General features: G+C 48.3%; 1 protein-coding gene across 3 annotated transcripts in view; it reads right to left on the bottom strand.

Annotated features, from left to right (window-relative positions):
- The window catches only part of ELMOD3 (ELMO domain containing 3), a 635597-nt gene that overhangs the window by 585824 nt on the left and 31907 nt on the right, over window positions 1-17866 (bottom strand). The gene's annotated exons all lie outside the window — the stretch shown is intronic.

Genomic DNA, 17866 nt, shown 5'->3' with positions numbered 1-17866 from the left:
ACCAGTATGTTCCGGGCGAGGGCTTGTCCATTCAGCCCAGGTGCATTCTCGTTTTCTCCAAACTTTGGTGCTTCCCAGGTGCTATTATCCACTACGATTTCTGAGAGGGTCTGGTGCAGCCTGGTAGTTGTAGTTTTGTAGGAACCAACAATAAATATATAGAAATAGACCTGGCCATGACAGGCCGATAGGCATTGGGGTGGGGAAACCAGCACCAATGTACATGTGTAGCTCCATACATACAGAGGAGCTGGGGAGAGGGGTCCACCTCAACTCCCCCACATGACCTCTGGGGGCAGGTCACTTACCCCAGGTGGAGGGATTCCTGCCAACTGGTCCCCTCCCACCGGACAAGTATATAGCAAAAACGCAGTAAAGTTAAAGTCCCAGATTTCACCTCTTGCTAAGGAGCACACAATAAAAAGACAAACCTTTAAACAGCAAGTACAAAGCCTACAGGGGTTCTAGAGAAGGAGGGAGGAAAATGGATCAAACGTGATGGGACACAAAAGGCCAACATACAGCAAGTACAATCAGTAATATAGTACTGGGCCGGAATCGGTCCCAGTACACCCGAAGAGAATACTCTAAAACACAGTAGCCAAAAACGGTAACTAACACCATGAATCTCTTTAGGACAGAGTGCATTGAAGTGATTGTTATACTATCATTGGTACCTTTTAAAATTACAATCGGTTATAAAATCTCCAGGGCCCTTTGTAAGTCATTTAAAGAATTTCCAAAAGTTTTCTTATAAGAATTAACAGGACAAATCCTTTACCACACAGGTGCATAAGGACAGGCAACCAAAGAAGAGTTCCAGCTGAGTGTTCAAGAGTTGCTAGACTAGGAAGAGCTGGTTGCAGAGGAAGGAGAAAGTAAACATCAGAAAATGAAGCTCACAGGTTGTGGGGGGCATCAAATCCCAATACTACGAAAACAGGCAACCCCAAAGTAGATTCAACTCAGAATCAGGACCCCAGGGACGAGTACTTGGGGTGCTCAGCTGGTTGCACAGAAACAGGCGAGTGTGGGTGTCATTTTAGGTCTGGCCTGCAGAAGTTAGGAGCTCTGATAACGAACCCAGCAAGGATCCAAACAGAGGCCCAACAAAGAAGGCATTTGAGAGGCTACCCACAAAGCAGACATCTCAGGAGCAACAAAGACAGGAGCAGGAACACAGAAGAACACAGCACAATTACAAAGTCATCTCAGGAGAGTAGAGAGAGCCAGCAAGTAATGGTGCGTCAATGGAGGCAACCCAAGATGTACAACAGGATATCTGTGAAAAAAATCGAATGTAAAAATGACCGCATCTTTTCTTTATGAAGGGGGGTCATGGGTCTGGGGGTGGGGGAGACCCTCCCTGCATACCCTCTTTACCCCCACCTCACTATTTCCCTTGCAACAACCCACACCACCCGTATATTTCCTAACAATTTCCCCAAAATTGGAATAATAATCGAGGCAGTCATTTTTCCATCCGTTTTTATTCTCGCGATTATTTCGACAGATACTGTACAACAACAGAGCTGGGGCTCCTCAGCAATAAGCCTCCCAAGTTTCCATATGAAGAAGAATAGGCCAGAAGGACTTTCCTGGGGGTCCAGCAGTGCAGCCGTGGAGGAGTACAGCAGGGACAGCCAGTACAACCGGCTAGCAGGACAGTAAGGGGGAGGGGGAAGAGAGCAGACAGTGGGCTTCCATCAGCAAGGAAGAAGCAGCATGCAAGGTTATAGAAGCTAGGATACAGCCAATATGGCTAGACCATGATATTTAGTGGCAGTCCATCTCCCAGCATCCGTAAAATAAGGATTAGGGATGGATCTGAGGAACGCACAGTGTCCAATACCGATATTACATTCAGCAAGCACACAAAGGTTTTGGTGGCTATCTAATCATGGTGGCCCGAAAAACTGCCAAATGTAGATTGGGATGACTGGAAGCCTTTAGACCAGTTTAAACCACAACTGAGGGTGCCACAGAGGGCTCAGGATGAACCCACCTCAGCATAGCCAATGTGGCTGTGTCTATTTATTTATTTAAATTTATATAGCATGCCAACAGCCCAAGGGCATTGAGGCGCTGTTACTTGTAAGAGCTTAGTTACAGAGGTACAGGAATGGTAGCAGTCGTTGGTACATTATAAATACTACAGACATAATTCAACACTTACAGCTTATGCAATTGGTCATTACATTACAGCTATGCAGTGGGTCATGGGTATAGTATTCATGCTGATACGAGGGACCTTATGTGAAGAGGATGGTTTTCATAGCTTTACGGAAAGTGATGAGGGAGGCCTCACCTCGGATTGTGGGAGGTAGGTCATTCCAGTGTGTGGGTGCAAGATATGTGAAGCTGGAACCACCCGCTCTGGCTCTTAGAGCATGTTGGTATAGGGCGATCTGGTTGGCCTTGTAGAGGAGACGGGGTGGATCCTTTGTGAGAGGTAAACAGGAGCAGTGAAGTGAATGCACTTGTGGGTCAGTGTCAGAGCTTTGAAGACAATTATTTCCTTTATTGGGAGCCAGTGGGCTAGTTTTCTAGCCTCCGAGATGTGTTCTCTTTTAGCAATGCTTTGGGCTGCACGGAGAGCACTATTCTGTATGACTTGTAGCCTCTCTTTATTGGAGGTTCCTAGAAAGAGTGCATTGCAGTAGTCTAGCCTGGAGCCAATGATGGCTCTGGCTATGTTTGTGCAGTTCTCTTTGGAGAGAAAGGGCCCGACTGCGTTGATTAGTTTAGCCTAATTTGCAGCTGAGGAGGCTATTGCATTGACTTGTCTGTCCATGGATAGGTTGGAATCCAAATAGACTCCAAGAGTTTTGACCGAGTCTGAGACAGGTATTTGGATGGGTTCGATGGTGAAGTGACTGAATTGGGAGTCTAGATTTTTTAGTGTGTCGGGGGAACCTATCAGGAGGAGTTCAGTCTTATCAGAGTTGAGGCATAGTCCACTGTCTGCCATCCAGGCCTGGTTGGTGTTGTAGAGGTTGTTAAGGGTCAAGGAGTCAGTGTAGTAGTTGCCAGTGAGGGTAAGGAGGATCTGGGTATCGTCAGTGTAGTGGTGTACGAAATACCCAGAGAGTCGAGGATGAGGAAGAGTGGCCGTGTGAAGATGTTGTAAAGGGTGAGGGAGAGGCAAGAGCCTTGGAGCACACCACAGAGTACGAAGGTGGGTGAGGCGGAGGCTAGGGCAGAGAATACTTGCATGGTTCTGTCCTGTAGGAAGGAGGTGATCCATGCAGTGGCGTCAGGGGAGAACTTGGCCGTGGAGGTGAGGTGGTGGCATAGGACGTCATGATCTACAAGATCGAAAGCCGTGGATAGGTCAAGAAGTAGGAGAAGTGTTAGTTTGCCCATGTCTCTGGCATCGTCCGTCTGGTTTTTCAGGTCAAGTAGGGCGGTTTCAGTCCTGTGTCTAGGGCGGAAACCAGATTGAGAGAGTCCCAGGAGTTTGTTCTCTTCAATAAAGTGCTGAACCTGTAGGTAGGCAGCTTGGTCCAGTATTTTGAGGAGGAATTGGACAGTGGTGATGGGTCTATTGTTGTTGGGGGATGTCGGGTCGAGAGTTGGTTTTTTTTAAGAGAGGGCGGACCCAGCCTTCCTTGAGGGAGGCGGGGACTTTCCCTGTGGCAAAGGAGGCATTGACAAAGGTTGTCAGGAAGGGAGCCAGCCCTCCAGTACAGTCCTTGATGATGGTGGCTGGGCATGCATCACCTTTACAGTTAGAGGGTTTGATATTCCCCATTATGTTGATGATGTCTTTTTCCTGTATGGGTTTGAAGGAAAAAGGTTGGGGGGGGGGGGGTCCGAGGCTAGTGGTGGGACAGGGATGTGCGTATTAGGAAGGGCTTGTTTGAGTATTCTCCAAAACAAAATACTAACTACTAATTTGGTTTACATGGCCGTTTGTATTTCATTGCACCAGGCTTTGTCTTTGGTTAGTTTCTGGGGGGCGGGAGTGGGTGTCTCTAGCTCCCTGAAGATGGCGAAGATTTCTTTTGAGTTAGATTGGGCTTCCGAGATTCTGGATTCAAAGGATTTGGACTTTGCTAGGGTGATTGCCTTTTTGTATATGGTAGAGCGGGTTTTAAAGATCAACTTATCTTTGTCAGAGTGGGACGTTTGCCACTGTGCAAGTGCAGCCTTTTTTTTCGTTCGCTGCGGAGTATGAGAAGGACCGGGGTGAACCAGGAGTTGGAGTGGGTGGTCAGTTTGGATTTCAGGGTTTTAAGTGGGGCAATGGAGTTGATAGCTGCTTTGATGGCAACATCATAGTATGTTGCAAGAGTTTCTGGGTCTGAGGAGAAAGGTGGTCTGAAGGCAGGGCCTTGGAGGAAGGGCAGTAGCCTTTCCTTATTGAGCTGATGGGAGCTTCTTGCGAGGCAGGGTGGCAGCGGTTGGGGTCAGGGAGTGGAGGGGCTGGTGGTAAGGATGCTAAAGGTGATGATGTGGTGGTCAGACCAAGGGGTGGGAGTGTTTCTAGTGATGAGTGGGCAGTTATGCTGTGCGACCCAGTCGAGAGTTCTGCCCCGGGTGTGAGTTTGGCTAAAGATGTTGTTTATGTATCCTAGTGCCTTAAGGGCTGAATCAAGGGATTTGGCTGCTGAATCGTTGCTGTGCAGGAGGCCTAGGTTGACGTCCCCAAGGAGAATGGCTTTCGAATGTTTTTTGAGGTTGTCAGAGAGGAGGTGGGTGAGAGAGGCTTGAAAGTCTCCTGTTGGGCCTAGAGGGCGATAGACAGTGTGAATAGTAATGGCACAATGGGGAGAGAGGTTGATTTTGACTTGGAGGTAGTCGCTGTTGTGCAGAGATTTCTCTACCTTTCTAATCCAAAGGCAGTCTTTGGCAATGATTGCTACACCTCCCCCTTTAGAGAGTCGATCCCGTCTAGTGATGGAGTAACCAGAGGGGAGTGCAAGAGAGCGCGGGGCTGGAGGCCTTGTGTAACCAGGTTTCTGAGATCATGAGCAGATTGAGGTCATGGGTGGTTATGAAGTCATGGATGCCCAGAGCGTGGGCATTGATGGACCTAGCGTTGATCATGGTGCATTTGAGATGGGGTTCTGTAACGGCTAGGGGGGGGGGTCCCTGGGGAGAGTGGGTGCGGTGGTGGGCGTGGCTGCGCTGGGGGAGGTAGAAGAGTTGCACAGCGCCGATTTTTCAATGGTGGTGGACACATGTGGAATCACATTTGGCACAATAGCATTCAAAATGGGGGCAGAAGAATTGCACATCAGATTTTGTACTGGGGAGCTCATTTTCGGTAGTGGTGGACACACGTGGAATCACATTTAATATAGAAGTAATACAGTTGGGAACAAGGTCAGCTGCTTCATTGACAACTATATTGTGGGTAGCAATAGTGGCGGTGGGCTTAGTGGTTGGGCGGATGAGCCTGACCTTGTTAGCACATATAGTGGGAGGCATAGTACGGGAGCATAGCCGTTCATTGCGGGTGCTCGTGGGGAGGGGCTGGGAGCTGAGGGTGGCCTCTAGCGTGCGGGCACGTAGTCTGAGGCACCTGGTGACAGGGCCTTGGTGGCAGTCCGCAACGATGAAGAGCGGCCATTTTTGAAAGGTGATCCTCGTGCCTGTAGGCCACGGGATAGTAGGCAAGGTTCAATCTGCTCAGCTCGGTACAGGGCGCCAAGGGTTACAGAATGGCACTTTGTCAGCAGTGGTAGTGGCAATGAGGAATCAGAGTTTAACCAAAAAATGTTTTGTTTTTTTTAAAAGTTTCCTGCTAATGTTGCAGAATAAAGCCCAAGGGCTTACCGTAGTATCAGGGGGGACATCATGGGAGAGGTTGCAGTTCCGGCGGTAGAATGGGTCCTCCTACACCGTCTGGGCCAGCCTCTCATGCACCAAACAAGCGCCAAACAGGGCCTTTGTGTGGCCACCGGCGACTCCGCCTACCGGCGGATGTTTTCAGATTATAACGAGGTTCACCCTCGTTATCGTGCCGCGTAGCGCCCGGCATGCGCAAGTCAGGCACAGTATGGGGACAGGGTCAGGCAGGCCCTTCTCCGTCGAGGCAGCAGCTTGCCTTGCAGCACTTTCAGTGCTCGGATCTGCGTCTGGCCTGGGGGGGAGGGGAGGACTCCTGCCCCCATCCCTCTACGAAGATGGCTGAAGTGGGGTGAGGGTCTCATGGTCCAACGGACAACAGAACGGACAACGGAATGGCCAAAAACAAAACAGCTGTTAATAGGCCTTAAAAATGCATTAGTTCCCCAATGGCCAATAATGCAGTAAAATAGTTTACAACCTTGGTGGTATCAAAACTAAATCAGTGTTACTACCAGCCTATCCCACAATACCTTTTCAGGGTGAAAAGCACACCTACCATGGCAGCTATATGGGCTACTAAGGGAAGCACATCATAAAGTGTTGCAGTGTCCCCCCAGTCACAGGAAAAGTTCAAAAGCCATGCAAGCCAACAAAAGGTTTAAGGGGCCCGGAAAGATGTAGGGAGCCAGAACCCCAACAAATTTAACTGTGCCCTAACAAACTGGAGCACAAGCATAGGAAAATGTGCAGCCGGCCGGGGCACTTGGAAGCACAGCCAATTGAGAACCGGTACGTACTTTCAAGCCCACCTGTCAATACTCCTCTCCTTCCAAGGCCCACAAACGTCAGCTGATGATTCTCAAAACTGCATCTGCAACAAGCAAATGCATTTTGTTGTTTTGTGTGCATCTGTGTGTGCTTCATCGCCCCATCATCGCCACGGGGAGCTCTACCCAGAACTTCATACTATGTTCGATATTCTTGATCGCTTTCTCAGTATTATGTTGGTGTTCTGCTTTCACCGTATGATATATGTCCATCCCAAGATATCGAAACGTGCTGACCTCCCATGGTCCTTGTAGAACCAGTAGCTGCTCGAACTGGATTCTTTTGTATCTACCCAGTGGAAATATACAAGATTTTTTTGGGTTCACAGCTATGCCAGACAGCCTTGCAAATCTCTCCATCACCTCCACAACATACTGGAGGTTTTCTTCCGGGTAACGTAGATACAACAACATATCATCAGCGTACAAGGAAATTAAATGCGGTTCCCCTTTTATGGTGATGCCTATTATGTCATACTGTTGCCCGAGGTATATTGCCCGGGGCTCTAGGGCCAAAATATACAGCATGGGGGACCAAAGGTATCCCTGCCTAGTGCCTCTACTTAGTTGCCACCTCTCTGATATTACTGCTCCGGTTTTAACTCTAGCCAGCGGCGCACTATATAATGATTTGGCCCACTTGATATACCCAGGTAATATTCAATAGTTAGTCAGGGCCGTAATCAGCCATGGCCATTTCACAGAGTCAAAGGCCTTTATTGCGTCCAGCGATACCATTGCCATTTCGCCCGCCTCCTCGCTTGCGTGTTCAATGACTCGGTGGAGTCGTCTGAGGTTGTTGGATATGTTCCTATTGGGGACATAGCCAGTCTGGTCGGGGTGTATTTATTTATCAATGATCCTCCTCATTCTGTTAGCCAGGACCGCTGTTCCTGATTCAGCATCGATAGGGGTCTATATGAGCCGCAGTCATAGCCAGGCTTATTGGGTTTGGCGAGTGGTATGATAATCACCTCCCTTAGGGACTCTGGTAGCCTTCCCACTTCGTATGCCTCATTAAGCATCTCTAAAAGCGGGGGGGGGGGAAGCACCTCATTTTTGTACATTTTTATAAAGTTCCCTAGGGAGTCCATCAGCCCCCGGGGTCTTGCTGGTGGGTAGCTGCATCACTACCTCTTCCAGTTCCTCTTCTGCGCTAATCTGCGGCAGTCCTATGTCCTCCAGTGTCTCTCTTATTTCCTTGCAATCACTTTCCTCTTCATCTCTGTACAGGTGTCAGTAATAATCTACAAATTCCTGATTAACTCCTTCCTGGGTGTCCACTATGCACCCATCATCCTTCGTTATCATTCTGATTGTGGGCCTGGGGGTCTCGCTCTTATATAGCCACGCTAGGGCTCTCCCTGGCTTGTCCCCTTCCTGCATGTTGTCTCTCTATGTACTTTTTATAGTTGAGATTGCACAATCTCTCCCAGTGCCTTGTGCATTTCTGTTGCAGCCTAAGTATTATTTCATTTTCTTCCTTGGTATTACCTCCCCTTCTTAACGCTCATTCTAGCTCCATTTCCGCGTCTTGTAATTCGACCAAGATTCATCCTTGTAATCCCTTGGACTTGGCTAAGGCTATCCCCCTCACTACCACCTTAAAGGCCTCCCAGAGCGTGCCTGTTGTCTCAACACTGCCGGTGTTAGTCTCAAAATAGCTTATTATTTCCTCTCTCATGTCCTCCCTAAAAATAGTATCCTTCAACGCCTCTGCTTTGAGGCGCCATGTCGGTATCTTTGCTCTCGGGGGTCGGTATTGCCATACCAGTATCAGCGCCGAGGAATCTGAAAGGACCCTTGCTTTGTATTCTGTCTGCTATTTCTGGCATGAGCTCTTGTGTGACGAACACGTAGTTCAGCCTGGTGTGTAAATTTTGTGGGGCTGAATAGTGCGAATATTGCCTGTCCTGTGACCTCCATGCATCCTCAAACCCAAAGTCCGTTAACAGTGACTATCTATTTTGGTATCTGATCTATCTATTTTTGGGTTTAGTGCGCAATTTAAGTCTCCTCCCCAGATCACCGCCCCCCCCTAAGCACATGCTAAGTTTGTTACATAGGGTCCTAAAGTATGCCGCTGTGTCCCGATTCGGGGCATGTGTGTTTATAATACATATTTCCTTGTTTTCCACTAGCGAACTTATTATAACCATCCTCCCATCTGCCTCCACTGTAGATTGCAATAGCTGAAACGGGACATGCGGTGCAACCCATATAATCACCCCTCTAGCATAGGCCAAGTATGTTGCGCCTACAACGGTCCCCCTCCACTTCTTCCGTATCACCTCCAGCTTTTCTTGAGTGAGGTGGGTCTCTTGAATCAAGGCTATGTCTATTTTCTGCCGATGCAGATACATCATAACCTTATTCCTTTTTAAATAGCTGTTGAGCCCCCTGACATTCCAGTAATTACTTTAAGATACCCCATGGCATATTTAGGATCCCACTCCTCCCTCCGCAAGTGCAGTCCATGTCTAAGTTCTCCCCCTTACATGTAGGCTCGTTCTCCAATACAAACTACCCTCAACTCTAAACACTTCCCCTTCACCCCCCCTCCTTCCCAACCCCACCACACTCCCCCACTCTTCCCCCAACTCCCTCCCCTCTCCCCTTCCCCCCACCCCAACTCACACGCCAACCCTCCCTTATCCCTACCCCTCCCCAACTGTTGCCCAGCTCCATCCTTGGATCTCAGGCACCCCCGCATCTAGCCCTTTCCGGCTGCTGCCGTACTCGTGGCTCAGCAGGGAGATATCGCCCTAGTGGCAGTCCTACTATTCTAACTCCTGGGGGTAGGGTAACTCCATATAGGTCAAGTTAAGCACGCATAACGCTGCCCATATTGCATTGCACGTTCTATATTCCAGTCCAACATGTTCAAATGTCACATGTTACAGTTTCATATTACTATCTTCTCTAGCTGCACCATTGTTATCCATTCTATTATTTCTGCCCCCGGTTCCCCCACCCACCTCTTGTCATGCTTGGCTGTTTAATCACTTATCGTGTTCCTCTCGGTCTTGCTCCTAATATCGTTCCGGACAGCCCTGTGCGTCCAACCATGTCGCCGCTGTGCGCAGTCTGCTCTTGATCGCCACATAACTATAGCGCTGTCTCTGTACCAGCATAGTGTAGTCCGGGTATGCAGCCATGGTCGCGGACGCTCTCGTTATCGTCCCTCCTTTCCGGAAGAATTCCAAGATCTTCTCCCGATCCCTGGAGTTCAGGATCTTTGCTACAATTGCTCTCGGGGGGCCGGGGGCGACTCCAGGTTTCGGTTTCCTCATCAGGGCCCTGTGCGCACGTTCAATTATGAACCTTTGGGAAAGCTTGTTAGCTCCTATTTCTTGTATGACCATATTCTCCACATAGTTTGTGGGGTCTTGGCCTTCTTTCCCCTCCGGTAGGCCAACCATGCATATATTATTGTAACGCTCACCTGATTCCCGTAGAGGTGCCGGTCTTGACTGGGCGTATACCGTATCTTCAAAGGTGATGTGTAACACACGGCTGGCTCTTTGGGCTGGACCTCTGTGCACTGTATGTCTGACTCGAAGGGTAAGATGTCTGCAGATAGAAAATATGGGATTAAGGAACTGGGTTATTGAATGTCTCTCTCTTCTTCCCTTTCTCTTCTCCTGTAGAACCCCAAAGGTTAACGCTCTCACCTTAGGTAAGTGAACGCCGTGCTCTCCATCTGCCTCGGGGCAGGGTGCTGTAACCAGTTTCTTCACTGGATAAGGGGAGCAGGCCTCTTGACTTCAGAGGACTGCTGTCCGTCGTTTACTGCACGAACGGTAAGTTTCGAGTAATTCTAATGTCTTTAAAGTCTTTAGTAATGATGTTTCTTGTTTTGCAGGGTTCCGGCGATGGCGGATGACGGGCTGAAGTGAGTTGAAGATGGAGCCCGTGTGATGAATAGAAGCACCTGGAAGCACGTAAGTAAGCGCTTGTTGCCTGCTTCACGATGCGCTCTAACTGTCTTTTTATTTTGCAGGTACAAGTTCGGAGCGGCTGCAGGGTGCCGGAATACCCACTGGGTTAGATGTGGAAAGGAGTAATGGCACGAGAGTATTAATGTTTCCCAATGTCTTTAAACGCACCTTGTTTTGTCTTTCAGATGCGGGATGCAGCGCCGAAGGCCTCCGGAGCGTGCGAAGAGTTGGTAAGCTTTTGTCTTTCAGATGCCGGAATGCAGTGTGAAGACCTCCGGAGCGCACAAAGAGTAGGTAAGCCTTTGTCTTTCAGATGCCGGAATGCAGCGCGAGGCGTTGGTGACAGCCGATGGACCAGGTAAGTGAAGAGCTGTCACTGAAGACTGTAATGCTAACCTGTTCTTTCTTGTCTTTATAGGTGTTGCTGAAGACTGGATTCAGGATGGTAAGCCTTTTTCCTTAGGCCCAGGATCAGATGCAGAAGACACGATGAGCGTTCTGCTGCAGAGGATGCAGAATAACGCAAAGCAAGATTCATCCATCGGGTGTGGTTTAAATAGCCTCCTGTAGTGCTTAGGTGTCTCCTTCCACAGCAACGCCTAGGTAAGAAAAGAGTTCCTGCTTTCCAGAAGAGTTCCAGTGTTCTGAATCTAGGGAGTGGCTCCTACCCCACCCAACAGGAAAAGTAGTTCCAAACAGAAGAGGATCAGAGGCTCAACTGGCAGGCAAGTAAGCAGCATGGTCTGCTGCAGGTAAGTCCACCCAAGCATTATGAGCCCGGCGCTTCCAGCGCTGGGACTGGGCATATTTATGAGCCTGGTGCCACTGGCACCAGGACTGGGTCCAAAAGGTCCCAATTTGGACTGGTTGGCACTCGGAACCTGGGTTATGGATCTGCTTCCAAGGGAGTTGGGAAAACCCTGACCTTTTGGAAGCAGAGATCATGACAATTATTGCGTCTCGCTCTTCCCTCAACCTCTTCCGCTCGGTTCTCCAGGTTGGCCACTTGCTGCTTCAATACATATACTTCCTTAGCGTTGTTTGTGCTGGTGTCCGTGTTGATTTTCACTGCGCTCTCCAGGCCACTAGTTCTCTCCGCAAGTGCTCTCACATCTTGCCTCAACAGATTAACCTCTATCCCCACCGCATCTCTCTTGGTATTCAATGCAGTTCTCAGGTCTGCCATCGCTATTCCCCACGAGAATTTCAGTTCTGCGATGGCCGTTAAGATCAAGTCGTTCTCACTTGGCGATGTCGCAACTGCAGGTGCCGCAGCCACACCTTGTGTTGGGTTAGTGGGGGCCTGCTGCGGCTTAGCAAAAATGTCCATCATAGGCCGCTTGCCCTTAGCTTTGCCTCCCCTTACAGACATTATCCGCCCTGTTTCTGATCCAGGTTCTGTTTCGCCAGCTGTTGGCAGTTCTTTTTGCCCCCTGCAGCTTCTTCCCGCGACTGAAGGCCTCCTATGGCATAGCCCGTCGCGCTGTTCCGGTCCTCCTCCGCTCCAGTTTTGGCGACTCCGCTCCTTTGTTCAGGCACCTAGCAGCCGCCATTTCACAGCCAGCTCAGGGCAACCACCTCAAGCCTCTATGTTGCCTCCGTTTTTCAATATCTTCTCATTCCCACATGGTGTGTGCGCCATGTGTGCCTTCCGTGCCCAGGCAGAGTTCCATTTCTCTTTGCTGTTAAGTCCGGACCCCGCCCTAGGACTTATGCACTGTTCTGCTGACTGGCGTATTCATCATCTGGGCATACCTTCCAGTGATCCAGCGTGGGTTGGGCCTCAATCTGTTTTTTGACCATGCAGCCCAAGCTGATCCCCAAGCCCTTGGATTGGTATTGATTGAATGTTTCACTCTTTGGCTGCTATGTGATGCTATCAGTGCTGCATACCTACAGGGCTTCTTAGCTGTATGCGGCGCTTTAAGCCTGCTTGCTAGGCATATTGAGATGCTCGCGCCCTCTGCTCATTGTGTTCCGGAGCTGCATTGCCATTCGTGTGTCTCCTGGGAAGTGTCTGCTCACCATTCGCGCACTGTTCCTTGATAATGAGGGCAGCACCGCTACAATGTATCCTTGGTGTGGCCGCGACAGCCGCGTTCCTTTGCCTGCACACCTTGCTTCATTCCGGGCTGGCCGTGTTACTTTGTGTCCTTCCGTGAGGCAAGACCAAGGGCTCCCGCTGTTTCCCTTTCAGCGCATCCCGAATAAGCACCTATTTTCTCCTTGGGGCCGTGTTACTTAGTAGCAGCCCGGTGTTTGCTGCAGCTCGCTGCCCACGTATGTCAGCTTGAAGTGTCAATATCTAAAGGGGCCCCAGGATGTTTATGCTTACATCCACTTGCTTCATAGGCGGCGCAGGCTCATCTCACCGTCTCTCCAAGAGAAGCCGCTGCCTCAATCCTCGTCAGTGTTTATGTTTCTCCACCGCAAGTGTCCGGCATGCACGCCCGGCCTTCTCCCTCTTTCTCTGCGTGATCAGTGCATCAAACGAAGGCAGCAGTTTAGTGCGTTCATGGATCCTGCCTTCCGGAGCTACTTGGCCTCTCAGTGAATCCTTTGTCTGGATCGGCGGCCATTTTGGTTGCGATCCACGTTCTTCGTGAGACACTGTTGCAGCTCATAACTCCAGATGTGTTTGTCTGGAAGGGTCACCGCGTGTTCCTATGAAGTCCACTTCTATTCATGTTCAGTTTGTTTATTTTCGGTGCAGTTTCATAAAGATTTAAAGCATGCGCTTCTTCCGGATCGATGTCGGATGCAGGACCACAGGTCGAGTGCAGCCTACTCAATGGCTAGGGTGTTTCCTAAGTTATCCTGAAGAAAACACATAAGCAATGGTCCACACATTGTCAATCAAAACATATTCTTTGTACTAATTTTATGTAAAGGAATAAAACATTACAGGCAAGAAAATGGGCCTCAAACCCCTCCCCATCCCCCAATTCCAAACAGGGTTATACAAGTGTTCTACAAGTCCACCAGGTCCAACCGGAATTGTAGCAAGTTTCACAGTCCTCTAGCGTTTATGTATGCCCCAACTACAGTCAATGGCCCAACAGAAGACAAGTCAATGGAAGTAAGTGCAAGCCCCCATGAGATGGAGATGCCCAGAGAAAATCCCAAGGAATATTGGGGAATCCCACTGAAGAGATCCGGACCCTGAAGACGACTAACTGGCATTCTGATTTTGAGATTGCAAATAGGAGCTCTTGCATCAGCAACCGGAGAGGTTGCAGCATGGATGAGCAGGGTCTGCAATGGAGGACCCTGCATACCAAAAGGACAGAATAAAGACCCCAACTAAAGATCCAGATGAAGAAAGTACCTACCAAGCACCCAAGGATTGCAGGGGAGTGGCTGGAGGAGCAGCCGGAAAGGCTTCAATTCTTTATTGGATGGGCAAGATCACCAACGTAAGAGCACAGAGACATCAAACAGAGTCCAGGAGCTCAAGCGACAAAGCAAAGCTGTAGAAAGTGTGTTGCAGCAGCTTCAGTATAGTTTTCACAATAGTGACAGAATTTAGGGTTAACGTGTCATGCTTAGAACCACAAGCAGCAGAACACTACTGGAGGTCTCCACCCTTGCAAGATGGTACCATGGACCTGTTATACTGTTTGATCATCAATGACAGGGTCCAGCAGCAACAAGGGCTGTACCTGATGGATGTGGTGATCCAATACCGGGGGTCAAGGAACACAGGCTGGCCCTGGAAGGTGAATAAGCACAAACACGCCTTCGGAATGACAGATGCACTGGTTATGACGAACCAGGAGTGGGAACAAGCACAGTACAAGGTTCCTTGTTGCAACAGAAAAAGCAGAGTTTCACCATAAGGTTCTTCAGAGATCAACAGATTTTGGTGCACATCTTCCATCATCCTCACTCCTTGAGGATCAAATCCCAGAATCTGTAAAATTACTGGTAAAGAGTGGCAGCTTACATCGCTAAACTGGTAGTAAAGTATGACCCCAACCTCCAATCACCCACTCCTGCACCATTCAGAGTTTCTGCTGGCAGCTAGGCAGAGCTCAATGGAACATACAAATGTCTAAAGGCATGTTCACAGGTAAATACAAAGGGTGTGGATTCCAAGAGAATCCCAGATATGCTCACATCCCAGGCACACCCATGTAAGCTCTTGTATGAGCTCCTGGATGCTGAAGGACCTGCAGGACAACTCCGGCACGAGCAGCAGTTAAAGTGGTCCCACACAGGGATTGCAAGTAAAAGAAAACAGGACCACAGGCTCTCCTTGGTAGAAGGCAGCAGTAGCAAAGCAGCAACGTAAGAGGCCCACACCAAGGATGCACTGCTTGGTCACATCACCAGGTTGCATGAGATCTCACCAAAAGGAGAAGTCCATACTTCTGATCCTGTGCTCCAAAAAGAGGATAACTCCTTGGAGTTCCAGCAGGATGATGTGAACGTTGCATGACTCGGAATCAGTTAGGCCCATCAGTTGAAGAGTGAGGGAGATAACGTGGAAGGACTCCCCCTGCTGATTGAAGAACACTTTCGCATTGCAGTGGATGGCTTGGACAATGGTGGTCCAAGCAACAGTCCTCTGGTGCTCCTGGCAGCCTCTGTCTTTGAACACTTGCTGCAATAGTTAACTGACAATGGCTCATATCCTTCCTTCAAATATATGAAATCCTGGGCTGGGGTGAGCGCAGACCACAAATGGAAGCACCAGCTATATTCAAACTCTGTGCAGCTGTTGAATCATGAACACCCAGCTAAGGTAGAGTAATGACTCACTCCAGGGGTGGAACGTGCATTTAGGCTGTCTGCAGTCCGTCTCCCAGACCTAAGCCTACTTCAAGGGTGGACACCATATGTGGCCAAATCCTAACCCTGCCAGGTAGGAAAATGGGCAAAATGACAGTGGAGCACAAAGAAGGGGCTTCAAACAGCACAGAAACCCAACAGTCTGCATTGCATAATGGAATTTGGTCTGCAGTCTAAATTCGAGATAGTGCTTGCATGAAACTACCAATAGCAAAGTAAGGCTTCCGTTTTTTGCAGATTTTTACGCATGAATACAGATAGAAATCACTATCTGTTTTTATTTGTAAAAAAATGAATACAAGGAAATTCAGGTCACTTGGTTGGGTATTTAAGTTGTCCATCATGTATTTCAGGTCAATGACTGTGCAAAGTAACATAAGAGTGCTTGAAAACAGGAATTAAGTTCTTTAAATGGCTGCAGAAATTCTGCCCCCAACTTGTGGTGCAAGAACGCAGCTCTAGGAGCAACCCATTACAGGCATCCAAGTGCAAATGAATTTTACCCCCTGTAAATAAAATACTAGTAAAAATCCTAGGTAACATTTCTTTTATTAGAAAACAAAAACAAAATGTGGAGAAATACAGCTAAAATGAACAAAAAATAAATATGGATAAATAGACAGAAATGGTGCAAAAATAAATACCATAAAACCGGGCGCCTTAATAATAAGCCAGAGTTGAAAAGGGGCTTCCTTTCAGTTAAATAGTTCCCAAAATTGACCCTTTATCGGATAGCATTGGTGCTTTAATCTAGATGGTCGCTAGTTATCAGAGCCGCACATTTATACAAGGCAATTACTTTCATATGGGTTCAAGCTAAGCTCTATGAGCGAAACACGTATCAGTATGTCTCAGTATAAAACTTGTTTTAGCTTACTATGACTTGGTAGTTTCATGCTGGTAATATCTCCAATTCAGATTTTGGGCCCAATTTTATCATGCAGCGCGGGCTGTTTTGTTTCTGTTTGGTTAAATATGTGACTGTCCCTACCACAAACAGTCCTGCTGTCGTGTTCTATAGCTAAAATTCCCTTATGTATTTAATGTATTTATTGTTTGCTTGTAAGGCGCTTATTACAATAGGAATATACTGTTTCAAAGAGCTCACAGGACAGGGAGGAAGGGTGAATGGGAAGTACATTACAATAGTTACAAGACAATATTTAAAGAGCAGAGGGGGGGCAAACCTACTATGCCTTGTGAGTAGTCAGAACGTGCAAGTGCAGAAGGAAAAGGGAAGAGGGGGTAAGTGCTGGGGAATCAGAGCCTGTGGGTGAGCCATGGACTAAGTGCTAGAAGTGTTAAGTGCTACACGGCCTGGGCCCAGGGAGGTGTAATTGTGAGTCTCCAGAGCAGAGGGAATGCAGATGCAAATTGCTCTGGGAGGTCAAGGCCCAGAAGATGCATAAGGGCCAAGGACACCGGTTCAGCAACTAAGATTAGCAGAGGAGAGTAGGAGGGAAGGAGGAGGAAAAGAGGAAAGTCTTTAGGAGCTTCTGGAATTTGAGGAGATCCTTCTCCTGGCGCAGGGGGAGGGGGCGGCTATTCCAAAGGAGGGAGCCTGCAGAGGAAAGTGAGCGACCCCATGCCCTCTGTTTAAACAGTTTACACAAAGAGTTGGTGCCAGAGGAGCAAAGTGGTCTAGAGGGAGAGTATTTGGTGAGATAGAGTTGAAGACCGTGTGGTCCTCGGGCCCAGACAGCCTTTTGGATGATGCAGAGGGATATGAATTTAATCTGTGCAGCAACCGGAAGCCAGTGAAGACTTTAGTGCAGGAGAGATACGGTCAGTGGCTTAAGGCCAAGGATAAGTCTTGCTGCTCTATTCTGGATAATTCACCCTTAGTGTATATTGTTATATTGACGCCAATAGGTGCTCTTCACCCAGCACCTTCTTCTTTAAACAACAAAGCCAGCCAACATTTTGGGCACTGTAGTCCCCCACCCTTAATGTGCCATGCAGTTAAAAAAAAAAGAAAGAAAAGAGAATGTGTATAAGTGAGTACCCAAACATTGTTACAAATAAAGTACTATACAACCAGCCTATCCGGGCTCCACTTGGAGTAAAACTGTCAAATTTAAAAGCTAGGGGGAGGAAAGGTTTCCCTGAGCCACTATCATTAGGGAAGAAAGAAGTGTTTTACCATAGACACACATGAGGGGTGCGGGGGCTCAGGGACCCCCAGCAGTGGTAGCTTTAAGGACCCACCAGTACCCCTAAAACAAATTAGTATGGGAAAGCTTCAAAAATAAAGATTCTCCTAAAACTAGGCGCAACGAGATTGTCTCCCAAACTAGTACGAGTTTGCTTCTGAATAAAAAATGCCAGAAAGAGAGCAACTATCTGACCAGGATGGGGCACGTGAGAGAAGATCTTTTCAAATAAAGCCAAAGTCTCATTCTAGTACTCGTGGAAAATAAGAATGATTTGGTTCTTGGCTCTCACCAACAACTCAGAAAACATGCTACATACTCCACTGAAATCTGTTTTCAAGTCATTTTTTAT

Source organism: Ambystoma mexicanum, chromosome 10 (assembly GCF_040938575.1).
Source record: "Ambystoma mexicanum isolate Mex_15411 chromosome 10, UKY_AmexF1_1, whole genome shotgun sequence".
In the NCBI taxonomy this organism is placed as follows: domain Eukaryota; kingdom Metazoa; phylum Chordata; class Amphibia; order Caudata; family Ambystomatidae; genus Ambystoma; species Ambystoma mexicanum.
This window is presented reverse-complemented; position numbering and strand designations above follow the sequence as displayed.